The 18,410-nt window shown below is 39.0% G+C and overlaps 1 protein-coding gene across 3 annotated transcripts in view; it reads left to right on the top strand.

Moving 5' to 3' along the window:
* LOC137651194 (peroxisomal leader peptide-processing protease) overlaps positions 1-18,410 on the top strand; it is a 318,149-nt gene that overhangs the window by 230,887 nt on the left and 68,852 nt on the right. The window lies entirely within an intron of this gene.

An 18,410-nucleotide genomic window follows, 5' to 3' on the forward strand; every position in this document is an offset into this window, starting at 1 on the left:
AGGAAAATTTCCTAACATATCACCTCAGGGGATTTCCAATGTAGGATCCCCAATCTAGGGAAGAGGCTACTGAATGGTTCTTTTGCCTGGCAACCCCCCATATCCCCACCAAAATCATCACCTCAAAATGTTCATGTTGCCAGAACGGCACATTGTTCGCAATTCTCTGGTGATTTTTTCTTTTAATTAGTGTTAATTGATTACCATACAGTGTTTTGTTTGTTGTTTTAGATCACTTTATTGTTTGATTATGCAGGTAGGTTTTGTACCCTTACCTATATTAGTTTGTATTATTTCTACATAACAGTTATGGCGTACAGTTGCTTTGCTGCTGTCTAGGTTTTATGGCTACCTAGTATTTAAACAATCATGATTTAATTTTGGAGTTTTTCTTTATTGATCAATAATTGGATCACAAAGTTTTGTTTAATGACCTTATTTTGTGGTTAACGTTTAATGGGTAGTTACGTTTATTTAAAAATCTTGTCTGTAATGTTTTGATTCCTGTGGTTTGACTTTCAGAAAGGGGATGAGAGGCGTTGTCTTTCAGTCCTATTGACTGTCATTTTAGGGGAAGGTATTAGTCTTTTGGTTGGTACATAGTTCTCATACTTTTCTCTCATTTATTACATATTGTTCAGGTTTTCCTTTTAATTTTACTCCTTTATATCAATGAGTTCGGATCAACATATAGTAAACTAAACCCCAAATATTATTCATATGAATTTATTCATGCATATATATGATATATATTATATATATATATATATATATATATATATATATATATATATATATTATATATATATATATATATATATATATATGTGTGTGTGTGTGTCTGTGTGTGTATGTTTTTATGTAGGTATATATGTATGTATGCATGTATATGTATATGTATATATATATATATATATATATATATATATATATATATATATATATATATATATATATATATATATATATATATATATATATGTGTGTGTGTGTGTGTGTGTCTGTGTGTGTATGTTTTTATGTAGGTATATATGTAGGTATATATGTATGTATGCATGTATATGTATATGTATATATATATATATATATATATATACATATATATATATATATATATATATATATATATATATATATATTTGGGCTCAAGCCATGTCGTTGTGATGGAAGTTCCTTAAAGTAGCTTCCTAAGGGATATATGTACTACAGTGATATTCCCAGAGAATTTTACCTTTAGGTATCCAGAATTCTAACTCCTGGCGCGAATATCCTTAAAATTTCTCCCAAGGATATCGCATAATATCAGCGGACGCATTCTTGACACGCCTCAATAGCAATCTGCTAATACTATTGGGAATACAACAGCGCCATTCTCACGATGGCGGACATTCCTTTTTTTGTAGCGATCTCGCTCGGTGATATTTCCTGGTGATCTAACTTTTCGATCGTTATACAGGATTATTATTATGCTTTCTCCATCTTCTTCCGCCTCTGGAAAGTTGAGTATCGGGTCTTTACTATGAGTATATTTTAGCTCCTGTTTCACAATGAAATTAGAGTATTTTATTGTGTTTAAGAGCTAGGCCAGTTACTGGAGGCTCCATAGTGCCGTCGTTCGTTAGGCATGTGTTATTTAGATAGCAGAACGACTTCCAGTTTTTAAAAGCTTTATTTAATAGTTTTAATTATTTAGCTATTTAGGCAATTATTCTTGTAAAGCTTCGATAATGTGCATAATTTTTGTTTCCCCCTTTTCTCTGTCGATCGTATAGTTAGAGTTTCGGTGATTTAGGTAACCGAGATCTCCTATAGCTTAGGTAACCTTACCTAGACGTTTTACTATACGTTCAGACTTTCCCCGGTTAACCTCGTGTATTGTTTTCATTCAGTGGAGACTGATACCTCCTAAAATGTTATGAAACATTACACGTCTCTTCGGAGACTTAAGGGTAATCTCTTTCCTCTGAGTGTAGCCTCAGGCTACAACCCTAATAGCTGTGCCTTGAATTTTATTCAGACATGGCTAACTTAGGGTTTGTCCTGCCTCTTCCCTTAACCGTTGGTTGTGGTATACCATCAGGTTTTGGGATTTAGTCAGAATCTCAGAGTATTTAGTCTTATGTCAGCGACCTGCCGGCAGGGTGAATGGGTTGTAGGATACCATCATTCCCCTGCCGGCTAGGTGGCCGGCAATGGAGGTTAGCCCTCATTAGCCGAACTTCAAGTTATGGTAGGATACCATCTTCTCCTTGCGACTAAAAGACTAGTCCTATGCCACAGTACTCTGGGCTGAAGAGTAATTTTCTTTAGCCTAGGATACGTGGCACTGGAACTCTGTTTCTTCTTTGTTGAGAAGAGGCAGCAGTGCTGCCACCCCCTTAACTGTGTCGGCAATATCTGGGATGGAGAACTGAGTCTCTCCTGTTCCCTGGGATTCTGCCGATACCGAAACAGAGTTTCTTTTCAGGTGGTAGGACTGACAATTTTTGCCAGTTCCTTTCACACTCGTTACAGGACCCTGTTCCCTACCCCTCTGTCCACTTTTGATGGCTGAGCCATTGTCTTTCTTTAGGCCGGCATCTTGCAACCTTACCTTTGCTGGTAGGTTGCCGGAGCCAGCCAGACTCCCTCTCTAGCCATATCTTTGGCTGACGGCAGAGCATACTGCCGCCAACCACATCATCTGTCGGCAACTGCCGGCCCAGCCAGCAGCCAAGATGGCTGCCGGCGACCATGATGGCCGTGAGAGGGAAGTCCCTTCTGTTCCCAAGGTTCTTCAGTCCTCCCTTGGACTGCTGCTACAGGTCCTGTTGCCGGGGTACTGCTGGCCAGGCCGGCACAGATAGTGCTGACTCAGTTGGCAGAACGCCGACTGTACTGGTACTGCTGGACTTGCCGGCCGGCAGTGTATAGGCGGTACCTTGTCGACAATAGTACTGTAGCTGCATGGAAGCCTGACTGGTACATTCTCCCCTTCTATTAGAACCTTCTTTCTGGAAAAAGGCAGTCAAATTAGACTTTTACATCCTTAATTACTGTATACATTCACAGTAAGGAGTAGCCTTTTTTCCATGCTATCTCTCTCTCTCTCTCTCTCTAGCTAGCATGCCGGGTATGCCGGCAAGACCTAGCTATGCCGGCTACATGCCGGATGAACTACTGTATATATTATACAGGTAGCCAGTATATCTGCAGTATAGAATATACTGCAGATAGAAAACTGCTATATAGTTTATACTAGTAGTTATTTCCAATATATTTTGGATATCCAACACAGGCATTTGCTGAGCCCAATCCTATATTGAATGAATATGATTTTTTCAATATCCTGATTAGAAATCAGTTTTAGGATTACCCTACAATATTAAACACTTAAAGGCAGGAGTAATACACTCCTAACCCTTAAAGGGTGGAGCCTTTTTTCCTTGAGTCTCCCTGATCAGGAAACTCTATATTTTAATATAGTAGGAAGTCTACAGCAAATAGGCTGAGTGGGATATACAAATATATGTCTTTATTTTCGTAGTCCAGCTGGCTTCATGCTAGATGGACCATACTGTCATATGCTACTATGAAGGCAGGATAATGACTAGACTACAATACATGATGTACAGTAGCCAGTAAATTGCAATATAGACTTACTGCAATTAGAAAACTACAGTACCATGATACAGTAGTATTTTCTGACATACCTTGGGTACCCTTGTACGAGCATTCTGCTGGTACCGTTCATATATTGAATGAATAGTTTTCTTCAATATTCTGATCTAGAATCAGTCATCCTGACCCCACAGTATTAACATAATTTTGGGACAGTGATTTGATACTTCTCTACCCCTAGGGGTAAGAGTCCTTCTACTTGGAGTTACTCTATAGAGAAATCTCCATGTAGTTAATACTGAGGGGAGGCAACAGCATTTGCTCACAGGGGTACACAAGTATGTATCTCCTACTGTCCCTTTATAGCTTATTATCCTAAGCTACTCTATTGTAAAGGACATGTGCATGTTGATTGTCAAGGAGATAATCCATTGTATACTTATTTGGTTTTCCTTTCTTTAAAGGAGGAACACCAGATACCTTGTGCTGCAGTCCTCTGCAAGGCCAAGAGTAAGTATTTTTACGGTCATAATACTTGCAGGTTTCATGCCCCCTGCAATATTATTTCCGGATCCCTACATTATTGGAACCCACAGGTTTGCAATATATGTCGGACATTCATTAATGTCCGAAGGTTTTGAAAATCCCAAGTCTACAGAGACTAGGGATACAGCTCAATATAAATTATGCAACTGGGTGAGAGGCTTTCAAAAGATCTTTCCGGGACCTTTCCTACCTAATGATGGGATGCGTAAGCTACTATTTCCGGAAGCAAGTGAGGAAACAGTAGTGCCTCAGGAGCTAACTACATCCCCTGACGGCCAGAAAACCTTTGGGATTAAGGGCAAGAAATGCCCCAAGGTAGAAGAGGAAAATGTTGCGTCGGAATTGCCTCCGCCTGTGCCGGCTTTAGAGCCATCGATGTCGACATCTTTGTCTTCTACCCCTAATTTGGATAATGTGGTACAATTATGGATCCAGTTGAAGAATCAAATAGAGAGCTTTCGTAGACAAAACGAAAAGTAGGAAGTAAACCGCAAGATAGATCCTGGTAGAGTTTATCTTGTCGCTTCCCAGGGGTCAGTCAAACGACCCATGAATCAAGACCTACCAACATGCTCCATAACCAATCCCTGGAGGTTCGCGGAGCAGATGCCGATTGCAAATAGCAATCTCTGCATCTCAGAGAAAATAGATGCTGTTCCTTTGGACAAAATTCAATTTTGGCCAAGCTTTGATGCTTTCCCTAATTGTTGGGTTCGACTGAAGTACGAACCAAAGTCAAAGAAAGGAACGGAACCAAAGGAGGTTTTGATTCTCGACCATGATAAGGCACAGACTATCCTTTCAGATAGTCTACGAAAAGCGGGTTATTCAGAGTTGAAGGTATTCTCACTGAATAATGGACACCCTTCCTTTCTTGCTCCTACTTCACTCTAATTCCCCTTTATGGGGAAGGCATTTACTTCTGTTGCCAAAGCGGTAGAGGCGGGTAAGCCATGTCCCACACTCGATGAGTGCAAGCCTTTGTCACCAGCTTTTCCCGGACAGGAAAAAGATTGGAAGGAAGTCCATTTGACATTTTCAGTAGGAAAATTAGACAAGGACGTCGCAAGTCGACAATTCAAGGTATGTCTCCCTAAATTGTCCGAGTTGCTCTTGTGTAATGAACAGAAGTCAAAGGAGAGACTTGCGACATCCCTTTCTCTACAAAACTACATAGAGTTGTGTTCAACCTACGAAAGTACCCCAGACATGCTCATGGTCATAGCCAAAATGCATATGGCTATCTTGGTGAAGGACCTTTATGCCTTTATGAAGGCTAGGAGAGCATGTAGAGAGTTTGTGTTTGCTGATGCAACAGTAAAACACGAAACAAGGAAGCTATTATCTTCCAACATCTGGGGTAAAGACCTCTTCCCACACGAGGTCACTAAGGAAGTAATTAAGAACGCCTCCATGAAAAACATAGGTTTTCTCCAAAAATGGGGCATTCCTTCAAAGAGAAAATCTTCTGTGGTTTTGGGTCCCCAACCTAAAAAGAAGATCGGAAATACTGGAAATATCCTGGCTGCTCAACAACATCCCACTATTCCAGTGACCACGGTGCTACAGGCAGATGGTCAAAAGTCTAAGCCTACTGACTACTCGAAGCATAAAGACGCTTCGGCTAGGAGGAACTTTCCCTCAGGATCGCAGGACCTTCGATCCTTCGGTCCAAAGCCTATTCAAGATGAGCCATTGATGGGAAACAGAAATGTCCCTACCGTCATTTCCTTACCTTCTCCTACAGTTCAAAACCCTCCTGGAGGAATATACCTGAGAGCTATAGAGCATACAGGTAGTAAGAAAACTTTAGCTCATCGAGTTCCAGGGAAGGCTGCTTCGTGTTCACGAGAAGGACTCAAGATATCAATGAGCCATTCTGAACTTGTCGTCACTCAACAAGTTCATAAAAAACAGCAAGTTCTGAATGTTAATCCTTCTGAACATATGGACCTTGTTCCAATTAAGGGTGTTCGTAGTCTTGTCAGACCTGAAAGGTGTCCTTCGGAACCTTCCAGTCAACCACCCCCCTTCCTCCTGTCTAGAATTCATGTTACAGAGAGTAACATTCATCCTAAGGAAGATACGTGTCGAACTCACAGTCCTAAGTATCTTCAAAGGATTGACGAACTTAGTCACGTCAAATTCAAGCCTAGAAATAGTTCAAGTATTAATATACCTGATCAAGAGACTGGAGTGGGCAGCACCCGAAGTGTCCGGCCAATGTGCATTCAAAGAGATGACCCGGTTCCTGGGACATCACGGATGCAAGATAAGCTTCTAGAAGTCTTGACTTTCTTCAGCTCAGGGGTTTCGATGTTTAAAAAACCATCGAAGCCCTCAGTCACATCAACTCTCCTCTCCTTTGGAAATATAAAAGGAGCTCGTGAGGTCTGTCAAGAGACTCAGGTATTCAGTCAGAATTCCAAAACGCCAACAGGAAAAAGCGCCAAACTTTCCCCAGTTCGCTATAGTGACAGACCTGGTGCTAAGGGTACACCAGAAAGATGCGTTAAGAGCTTGGAGAAAACACGCATCAAATGCTTGAAGAGATAAAAAAAGACTGAGATCGGTCCCTCTTTAATCACTTCTCTAACAGAAATTAGAGCACGAAAGTCCCAAGACTCTGCTGGTCCTTTCATGGGTGGGGAAGCCCCCTCCACACAGATCAGACTCTCTACGACTGATCTGGGACACCGAAGGGATAATAAGGCGTCACATTCGAATGTCTCATTCAGTCTTGGTGAAGTTACCTATCCCTCTCTCAAAGGGACGGCACCTACCAGCAATTCATTTACAACTGATCCACGATGTGACGGTGGATACTCTATTTCAATACAAACCGATAGAGTTGGAATGGTCCATGGGCGCAGACATATTCCCTCCCAGATGGGAACAAGTCTCGGAACTGCAATTTGACCTCTTCATCACGAGCATCTTCAAGAAACTACCTCGCTATATAGCCCCATGCGAGGATCCTCTAGTGGGGCTGATAGACTAGATGAGGCTGGTCCTAGCTCTGACCCTAGGTATATTTCCGAAGATTCAGAAATTAAATGCCTTCGTTTTATCACAGAGAACCCAAACCCTTCATTTCATGATTTCTCGCTCTAGCGGTTAGAAAAAGGTTTGGGATCTCAAAAGGCAATATAGAATTCTTAGAAGAATACAAGGTCAAGTCAACTAGAAGACAATATGAGTCTTCCTGGAAAAAGTGGGTTGCGTTTGTCAAAGCAAAAGGACCGAAAGAAATTTCAATGAACTTCTGTCTGTCCTTCTTTGTCCACCTTCATAGCCAAGGTCTGGCGGCCAATACGATAAATACGTGCACGTCAGCCTTGACTAGGCCTCTCCTATATGCATTTCAAGTGGATCTGGCGAATGAAATCTTTAATAAGATTCCAAAGGCATGTGCTAGGCAATAGCCCGCGGTACCACCAAAGCCCATCTCTTGGTCTTTGGACAAGGTCTTACATTATGCCTCATCTGTGAACAATGAAGATTGTTCTCTTAAGGACCTAACCCAAAAGGTTATTTTTCTGTTCGCTATCGCCTCCGGGGCTAGAGTTAGTGAAATAGTGGCCCTATCCAGAGATGAGGGTCACATTCAGTTCACGGAAGTGGGAGAACTGAATCTATTTCCTGATCCATCCTTTCTCGCTAAAAACGAGCTACCCACTAAGAGGTGGGGTCCCTGGAGAATCTGCCCTCTGAAGGAAGATGTCTCTCTATGTCCTGTAGAGTGTCTAAAGGTCTATCTTCGTAGAACTTCAGACTTCAGGGGAGGACAGCTCTTTAAAGGAGAAACTTCTGGATCAAATTTATCCCTAAATCAACTAAGGGCGAAGCTCACCTACTTTATTCGTAGAGCGGATCCGGACAGTACTCCCGCAGGTCATGATCCGAGAAAGATTGCTTCATCACTGAACTTCTTTCAGTATATGGACTTTGAGCTCCTTCGTTCATACACTGGATGGAAATCATCCAGAGTGTTTTACAAACACTATGCAAAACAAGTGCATGAACTGAAACACTTCGTAGTGGCGGCAGGTAGTGTATTAAAACCTGCTCCCTAATTACTGTGGTAAACAGTTTATGGTTTGGGACCTCACATGTCCTCGCACATGTAACGGAGGAGAATCATCCAGGGTGTTCTATATACACTATGCTAGACAAATCCATGATCTGAAGCAATATGTGGTGACGGCAGGTAGGATATTTAATCTGCCGTCTAATTCTACGATGAACAGTTAATTGGCTGGGACTGTCAATTAAAGGGAGAAGAGGTCACCCTTCTTAGGTGTGACTTCTTTTAATTAAGTGTTACCATGATAACACTGGCTCTGTTCAAAATCCCAGGTGTGGAATTACACAGATAGCACTAGTGCCGGTGTACGAAGTACACATTGCAGATAGAAGTAACCAGTACAGGAATTATGAAGAGAAATTGTTTTATAATTTTCTTCAGTCTGAGAGTGGCACTTATCATTTCTTCCTTCAAGGAAATATAGTCTCTGTACTTGTTACAGGTATAATCCCATTGTCATACTACATTCGTTTTACTGAACATCTTTTAGTCATTTATTAGTAATAAATGTCTATTAGAATGTAGTGCGTCCACCTTCGCCACGCAATTGTATGTATACATGCCAGAGTTCTTCAACTTACCCAAGTAAGTATCCCTCATATATTTGTATGCATCAAATAGTAGATATAAGAGACACTGATGTTATTTTAGCAAAATATACAACTATGAGACTATTTGTATATTCAGTGTGTACTTATGTTTGGTCATACTATGTATGTTAACCTCAAGATCCCTTTTCTACTGTCTAGAATGACTCTTCCCTGTAGGAGGCAGGAAGCACTAACATTGGTTATGATTAGTGATGGTGACGAATAACGGTAACGTCCCTTGTCTCATGTGGCCCCCATGACCATAGAAAAGGTTGATATAAGGTTAAGGCACTGATTAAAAATCCACAGATACACTAATGCTCTGGTATGCTTCCATCACGACGACATGGCTTGAGCCCAAAAAACGGATTTTGAGCGAAGCGAAAAATCTATTTTTGGGTGAGATGGCCATGTCGTCCTGATGGACCCACCCATCTCTTCTAAAAGAAAAGATCTTCACAGTATTCCTCCCATGGTACTGTATCTGTAACACCACGCTCAATGCTACAAGGAATGTCCGCCATCGTGGGAATGGCGCTGTTGTATTCCCAATAGTATTACGAGAGCGGGGAGAGCCTTTGGACGGCTCCCTTTTATTTTGCCACATCCTCCTCGAAGCCAAAACGCTGTTTGGGGTGCAGATTGCTATGGAGGCGTGTCAAGAATGCGTCCGCTGATATTATGCGATATCCTTGGGAGAAATTTTAAGGATATTCGCGCCAGGAGTTAGAATTCTGGATACCTAAAGGTAAAATTCTCTGGGAATATCACTGTAGTACATATATCCCTTAGGAAGCTACTTTAAGGAACTTCCATGACAACGACATGGCCATCTCACCCAAAAATAGATTTTTCGCTTCGCTCAAAATCCGTTATATATATATATGCACACACACACACACACACACACACAGTTAACTCCCCGATAACACGAGGGTTTTGTTCCTGGAGAGGTCGTGTTAACGGAAACCGTTTAAACAGAACATATTTCTCCATAAGAAATACTGGTAATAGAGGGAGTTACGTTCCTGGCCATTGGAAAAGTCTGTCTATTTTGGGATTTTGATAGTATGAAACTTGAACAAATGCATTATTGATATATTTGAAGATCACAGAAGCAATAAAACACACTTTCTTACTCTACTTGTATTTATTCTATAATAAAATAAGTTATTACCCATGTACATTCACACTATGACGCATCATTCTTGTCACCACTGTTGGCTGTCGCCTGCCTCCCCATCCTCATCCCCCCCTCTCTCTCTCTCTCTCTCTCTCTCTCTCTCTCTCTCTCTCTCTCTCTCTCTCTCTCTCTCTCTCTCTCTTTTATTTTTCCTTTTAATATCATGATTATTCATTTACAATGAATTTTATATCATTAAGTACATTTTAAGTTAAAAAACACACTAAGCAAAACTATTATATGTATGAACGCACAATGCTACGACATATACATATCAAACACATTAGCGATTTATTTTTCTCTCATTTCGGTAAGGAAATAAAAGATCATAACATATTTTTTCTTTTAGTCAAATGATTATTTATTTGAAAATATTATATCAATAAGTTCATATTCAAGTTGAAAATCACAATGAACTGTACTGCGCGGTATGTACGAACGCACAGTGCTACAACATCTGCATATCATACACATTAGCGATTTATATTTCTTTCATTTCAGTAATGAAATAAAAGATCGTAACATATTTTTCCTTTAAGTCTAATAATTATTTTTTTACAACTGATTTTATATCAATAAATACATATTCGAGTAAAAAAACAAAACAATGAACAGTATTTTCTGGTATATTTAGAATAGACGCACAAAGCCACTGCACATAACAAACACATTAGCGACTTATTTTTCTTCCATTTCGATAAATAAATTACAGATCGTAAACATATTTTTCCTTTTAATGTCATGCTTATTTATTTACAATTAATTTTATATGGTTTTCATACATTTTGTTTAAAGCTCTTATTATTAGTTATGTGAATACATTCTCTCTCTCTCTCTCTCTCTCTCTCTCTCTCTCTCTCTCTCTCTCTCTCTCTCTCTCTCTGAGGTGCATTACTATACACACATAGAACAGGTTTAAAAGAAATCTTTGTTTCTTTAGAACGTGTCATAAATATTACACACAATATAAACTTTTACTTTGCTTAAATCTATGTTCGATCGTAGGTACGGATTAAGAGGTCATTCAATTTCGTCACCTGATCTGTAGCTTTAGCTGACAACATAACGTATATGAACTGAAAGATGTCTAAAATCAAGATCGAGAGAATACAAGGTCTACTCAACAGCCAACCAGTAATGAGGTCTTTTGTGCAGTGACGTCACTTGAAGTACCTGCCCGAGGGTCCGTTGAAATTCTGGCCTCAGTCACTGCCGTCTCAATATAGAAGGCCTGGGTCTCAGAATAATGACGTCACGGCCTGCGTCTTTACCGAGTTCTCTATTGCTAACATAATTACCCTCATTAATTTTTTTTTCATGTTCCTTCAACAGTATCGACTACCTACGTTCTTCTAACACCAGGTATGGTGCTTTTCTGAATATAATGAATCTTGCTACATAAATTGTTATATAAATTTTTGTATATATATATATATATATATATATATATTATATATATATATATATATATATGATGGGACGATACTAAATTTTATAACAATTCCGATACGAATCCCGATTCCGATACTGTACAGTACATGCAATGAATTTGTGATTATTTTCAGACACTGAAGCTGGTTTAAGAAACAAATACTTTTCGGACAAAGTACTTTTATCAGTTATCCATCTTTAAGGAATATAAATGGTTTTGTTACAGCTAAAAGGAAAAAAGATTCTTATAAAATATAATGAAATGACAATGGTAAACGATTAAAAAAGAAGATATTGAAGTAAATTTCATGAAGGTATTTATTCATATTCAAATCCCAAAATTCTTAGATTTTAATGTAATGACAGGAATTCACTGGTTTGACCTTTCAGTCGATTTCTTTTCTTCGAGTAAATAGTCCCTCCAACAACACTAAATAACCAATCGTTGGCTTCCAACAGAAGAGGGGGGGAGAGGGAGGTGCAGACAAATAATTTCCGGCAAAAAGTCCCTCTGCAAAGTATTCTATTTTCTTCAAAGAAATATATATGAACATTTCATGTTCTATTAAAATAATTTTGTTCCCGGCTTTGCTTCTTGGGTTATCACGTCATTTTTTAGGCGTTAGCTATATTTTCCCTAGTCGTTTTTGGTTGGAACGAAGCGGTAAATGTTATATGGATATTTTTGACATGTGATAGTCCTTATAAACTAATCTTCATGCATGACGTTAAAATTCTAAAGCTTCAGTATTTAATAAATCATAAAAAAATTACGCGAGACAGAAGCCAAGTTTGCAACTCTACACGTGGCTGAACTTGTTAAAGTATCAATTTCGTCCTGTTCTTGTTCATTTTTCACACATCCATTTAGCGTTGCACTTTTTTTTCTGCAAATGTTCTCAACTTCTTTAAAAATAATGTTACTCTAGATATGAAGATCTATAGATTATGCTGATACTTTAAAGTCACCAAACAAAATATTTACTTTTTATCATTACCTGTAATATAAATTTAAGTTGCAAACATACAAATTCCAAAGAATTGTTTAAAGAATAGGAAATTAAATGTAAATTCTCTGTTTCTGATACCAGAAAAAGTTCCGATATTTTCGATTCTCGATTCAGAGTACTCGTCCCATCACCAATATATATATATATATCTATCTATATATATATATATATATATATATATATATATATATATATATATATATATATATATATATATGTATATATATTACTACTTGGGTATGTTATTCTACGTTTAGAATTTATAGACAATGTCTTGGTGGATTTCATAACTGGAAGATAGCTTCTCTTTGGTAAAAATTGTCTTGCAGACAATTTTCAGAATAACAGGATATTGTATTAAAGTTTCTCTATATATTATTTGGTGTCGACACGTGTTTCGATTCTTCAAGACTACACTGGCTGATTGAATTACATTTTATAATATAGGCTATGATGGTGAAAATGTTGATGCCAAAATATTTGGAAAATCCAAAACTAATTGACAAAAATTGAAAAATGAAAGTTTTAGATTCTTGAAAATGTAAAAATGAAATTTACGATTGATTTTTAAATACATGTACGTGAATTAATTTCACAAGGCTTCACAGAACTTCATGGCCGATCTTGCATCCCCTCCACTGTTTCGCTGAAGTTTACATTTCCACTTTTTGCAGTCAGATTGACATTGGTTCTTGACGAAAGTCATGTCATATTCTAAGTAGACTAAATCGTGAAGCTTACACGCTCCATCAGAAATTAGATGTTGTTCTGAAAACTATCTGCAGGACAGTTCGTCTGGAGAAAAGCTATCTTCCAGTTTTGAACGCCGCCAAGACATTGCCTATTCATTATATACAGTGAGTAAGATGCCTAAGTAATATACATATATACATATATATATGTACGTGTGTGTATGTCTGTATTTTGCTAATACAAAAGCACTTTAGAAACCTTGATTTATTTATAACCAATGCAGTATTACTGAATATCAATTAAAACATTAGATAATTGTCTTTTGTGAACTATCAATTAAACGAAGTTAAAAATGTGAAAGGCGTTAAAGATTTAACGATAAAATTGGAACCAACGAGCAAATTATAGCTATACTAAATCGTAAGAAAAAGCCATAGTATGCTTAGAAAAGCGATAGCCTTAACTTGATAGATATTGTGATCGAGTTTATAGCAAAGAATCAACATCGTCAGTATGTTTTTGGTATATTAATCAAGTAGGCCTACCGGTGTTGATAGTCGCTGTGTAAAAATTTCTATTGGTCATATGAAAATCGTCCAAAATTGCATTTTTTTTTTTCTATGCTGCAATTTGCTGTCAGATACGCAGAAATTGCGAGAGTGCCATTTCAAACGCAGCTCCCCCCCCTCCCCCAACGGAGAATTTTTTTCTACGCTATTGATATAGGCGTCCCTTATCTAAATTTTCTGAATCTCGTCACCCTTTTTACGTCCTGTTGCTTTTATGGCAGAGAATGTTATTGTTTTATAATTTTTGAGAAAACATTCCTCATCAAAACTTTAAAATACTAGTAACAGATCGAACAAAATAAATTGAGTTGAATTATGATAAGGAATTTGTTGCCCATGCTTTTTGCCTTTATATTATTAAAAACACTATCGCGTTCTCGTACGGCCTCACGAGATACAAAACAGTGACGGTAAATTTAAATTTTATCACATCCCAGTTTAAAACTTCATTGCAGTGTAAAACTGCCTTACATCCTGTTGCTCTCATGGCAGATCTTGTTATTAATGACTATACAACATGTTAAGTAGCAATGCAATAAGTTTAGTTTACGGTATTTGCCCAAGATATTCAAACATACCAAGCTGGAATTACCGGCTTTTGTATATAAACCGACTGGTAAAGCAGCTATAAAACACTAAATTTTTATTTTACTACCGTAAATCCAATAAGAAAACTATGTGTAACTTTTACCTTGCCTAATACCCAGTATGAAATCCAATATTAGAGGATAAAACACAAATCACAAAGGGAGCATCGCCACAGGCTATTGCTCGGATGAAGACAGATTGCAGACTGAGTTTGAACGCTTGCGGCTTGGACCAACCGACACAGGCTATTACGTCATAGCCCTTACACGGCCGGCATGCCCAGGCCTTCTGTATTGAGACGGCAGTGCCTCAGTCCAGGTGTGGCTGGAGTCGGGCACGTGTGTCCGTTTTCTTTTATAGTATTTATATGTAACTAAAATAATTATGCCGTCCCATTGTGCAGTGTCCGAGTGCAGAAAAACACAAGTGAAATGGTCTGATGTATATACATACATACATATACCAAGGCACTTTCCCTAATCTTGGGGGGTAGCCGACATCAACAAATGAAACAAAAACAAAAAGGGGACCTCTACTCTCTACATTCCTCCCAGCCTGACAAGGGACTCAACCAAGTTCAGCTGGTACTGCTAGGGTGCCACAGCCCACCCTCCCCCGTTATCCACCACAGATGAAGCTTCATAATGCTGAATCCCCTACTGCTGCTACCTCCGCGGTCATCTAAGGCACCAGAGGAAGCAGCAGGGCCTACCGGAACTGCGTCACAATCGCTCGCCATTCATTCCTATTTCTAGCACGCTCTCTTGCCTCTCTCACATCTATCCTCTTATCACCCAGAGCTTTCTTCACTCCATGTATATATATATATATATATATATATATGTATATATATATATATATATATATATATATATATATTTATATGTGTGTGTGTGTGAGTGTGTGGGTATTTTGGAGGCCTTGTAATCCCCTTTCTGTGGCAGTTCCTTTATAATTTCCACAAATTTCTTCTATTTATCTCAAAGTTTTCAATCTCATTCCATTCATTTGTTCATTTTCTTACATTTGTTTTATGAGTTTTCATATTTCTTATTTGAAAATCTTCAGGTTTTCCCTGTGAATAGCTTCACATATAGTTTTTTTTTATTGTGATTTTCATTTGCTTATATTCCAAACTCGGTCTCATTTGTTTATTCATTCCTTTTCTCACCTTTATTACACGTAAATCTTTTTAATCAATTTTCTGTATATATTTTTGTTCTATTTATTATTCCTTTCCTCTATTAGACTGTATTTTTGGTTGCGAGTTTTAAATAGGAACTTATCGAACTCTCCGATAAAAGTGAAAAATAAATTATGTAAATTGGTGAAGTGGAATAAAATCTGAAATAACTTTTGCATTTTAACAAAAATCTTTATAACACCACTTGGTAGGTTCACATATTTGCATGTTTCTGTGCATACTTTGGATGTGGAGTTTACCTCATCCTTTAAGGATTTGTCTCCGTGGTAACAATTATTATCTACAGTCCGACCAAGGGAATGGCCAGTGCCAACAAAAACTGTTGGCTTTAATCCACAACAACATAACAATTAAACAATATTTCCATTAGCTGCAGTGCTTTGAAAAAATCTACTGATGGTATGCAATCTAAATTCCAAAATCATTTTAGTGTTAAAGTTTTTTCTTGATAATCTACAATGTTTATTCTTCACTTAGTAATAAAGTATGATATAGGGGTATTCAGTAGCTGTAACAAGTGTACACAGCAATGAGAGTTGGCCAGTGGTATGTTATTCTTCAGCAGGTAATCCTCATATCATCGATAATTCATGCCATATCCTTTAAGTTTGGCAAATCGTTTTCTTCATAGACATAGATAATTGTTTGTGGTTTATGGATTCATACACTTGGATACTTGTTTGCCCTCTACACAAAGATTAGCCTTTAAATTTCTTTATTAAATATGTCAAAAATAAACCACAAGAATATTTTTCCAAAATGGAACCCCGGAAGTGATGCTCTTTTGAGATGCGTCAAAAGAAGGATGTGGGGCCCATAAGCTGTGTCACACCGCCTCCGGTCTCTGGTCAGAGTTTGAAAGGTTTCAGCATATATATCTTCTTGAGATGAGAGCAGCCTTCTTAGCCCTGCACCAGTTCCATCAGTTCCTGGCTTGTCACTCAGTGGTGTTGATGAGTGACGACACCGTGGTAGTGGCTTATGTAAACAAGCAAGGCGATACCTATTTGCAGCACCTTTGCCATCTAGCAGTGTAGATGCTAAGATGGGCAGAAGACAATTTGGTGTGTCTTCTTGCTTCATTATAGGCAGAATTAATGTGCTCACGGACAACCTGAGCTGAGTGACGCAGATAGTGGGTTCTGAGTGGTCTTTGAATTATCTAGTAGCCAACAAAGTCCCGACTTTGTGGGGTTCCCCCACAGTGGCCCTTTTCATGGCATAACTGAACAACAGACTCCCTCTCTACCTTTCCCCAGGTATTCCAACAACAGTGGGACAACATCGTCGTGTACACCTTTCCCCGTTCTGCCTGATGAGAAGGGTGTTCAACAAGGCAAGATCATCTTCCAATCTAACAATGACCCTCATAGTTCTGCTATGGCATCATGCAGAACGGTTCCCGGATCTTCTTCAGCTGCTGATGGAAGTCCCAAGAGAACTCCCTACATGACATGATCTGCTCAGACAACCACACGTGAACATCTTCCACAAGGCCGTAGGATCCGTATGTATTCACAGAGAGTTTTTTTGCAACAAGTTGCAAAACGGATGTCTGATTACCTCTGGCAATCTTCAGCTGCCATTTACCAGGGTAAGTTGAGTGACTTCTATGGTTGGTGTCATGGAAGGGGTATCTCTCCCCTCGATGCCACTATTCCAACAATAGTGGAATTCCTTGTATAACTTTGGGATTAGAAGCTTTTGGTGATGAAATGCTATCACTCAGCCTTGAGCCTCGCCTTTAGACTGAAAAAAAGTTAATATTTCTTCCTTGTTGGAGTTGCCTCTCCTCATACAAAGTTCCGAGCTTATCTGTCTAAAGTCGTAAGTTAGACCACCTCCATGGAACGTGGTTAGTGTCCATTATCCCAGGCATCAGATCTCTACCTGACTCTGAAGACTGTTTTCCTGCTCGCGTTGGCCTCAGCTAAGAGAGTTAGCGAACTCCATGGTCTTTCCTACAACGTTTCCCATTCAAGGGGATGGGGACAGGTAATGCTCGGCTTCATTCCTGAGCTTATTGCTAAGACTCAAAATCTGGGAGTAGCAGATCCTAGATTCAGGTCTTTCTGGATTGGGAGTCTTTGTAATGTAACCTATGATCCAGATCAACAGCTACTTTGTCCAGTGAGGAGCTTTAGGGGCTACCTTAAGAGAACTGTTGGAGATCGCCCCTGAGTGGCAGCAGTCTTCCTCAGCATGCGTAAGGTCAAGAGAAGAATCACCAAAAACACAATCTCTGTATGGATTTACAAGGTCATAGGCCATGCATTGGATCATGAGCCTTCTCCTCAGACGAGGAGACCTAGAGCTCATGATGTTAGAGGCATAAGTACGTCCCTAGCGTTCAAGAAGAACTACTCTGTGATGCAGGTCCTACAAGCGGTGTGTGAAAGTGTCAAATGACCTTCACCACCCCTCTACCTGCAAGACGTGACCCACAGGAACATGGAGACATTCTCCATTGGCCCTGTGATAGCTGCACAACAAGTGGTTTAAACACCTCAGGCTCCTTGATGGACAAGAAGCAGATGGTGAAGGGTAGAGGTTACCTGGGATTAAGGCTTTGATGAATGATAAGAATGCCTGGCTCTTTTGTTATTTCATCTTCCCTCTCCTTGGTATCAGCACCTATAGCACTCTGCAAAGTGGCCTCCTCAGTCTGCAGGTAAGACCATTTCCCTTGTGTAACCTGGTATAAAGATTTATACTTGCTGCGTCCCCATATCCCTTGGCGAGGTGAGATTGGGTAACGTCTATGGTTGGTTCAAAGATTCCTACATTTCTGAGAATTCTTACCTAGACCAGTCAATACTATTATTACACAATCACACAGATTGCTCAGTCCGCTAAAGTATGCTATTGCACGTAGGTTTTAGCAAGGTGTTGGGGTTTTCTCCCTTATA

The sequence above is a fragment of the Palaemon carinicauda genome, chromosome 1 (assembly GCF_036898095.1).
Source record: "Palaemon carinicauda isolate YSFRI2023 chromosome 1, ASM3689809v2, whole genome shotgun sequence".
Taxonomy (NCBI): Eukaryota; Metazoa; Arthropoda; class Malacostraca; order Decapoda; family Palaemonidae; genus Palaemon; species Palaemon carinicauda.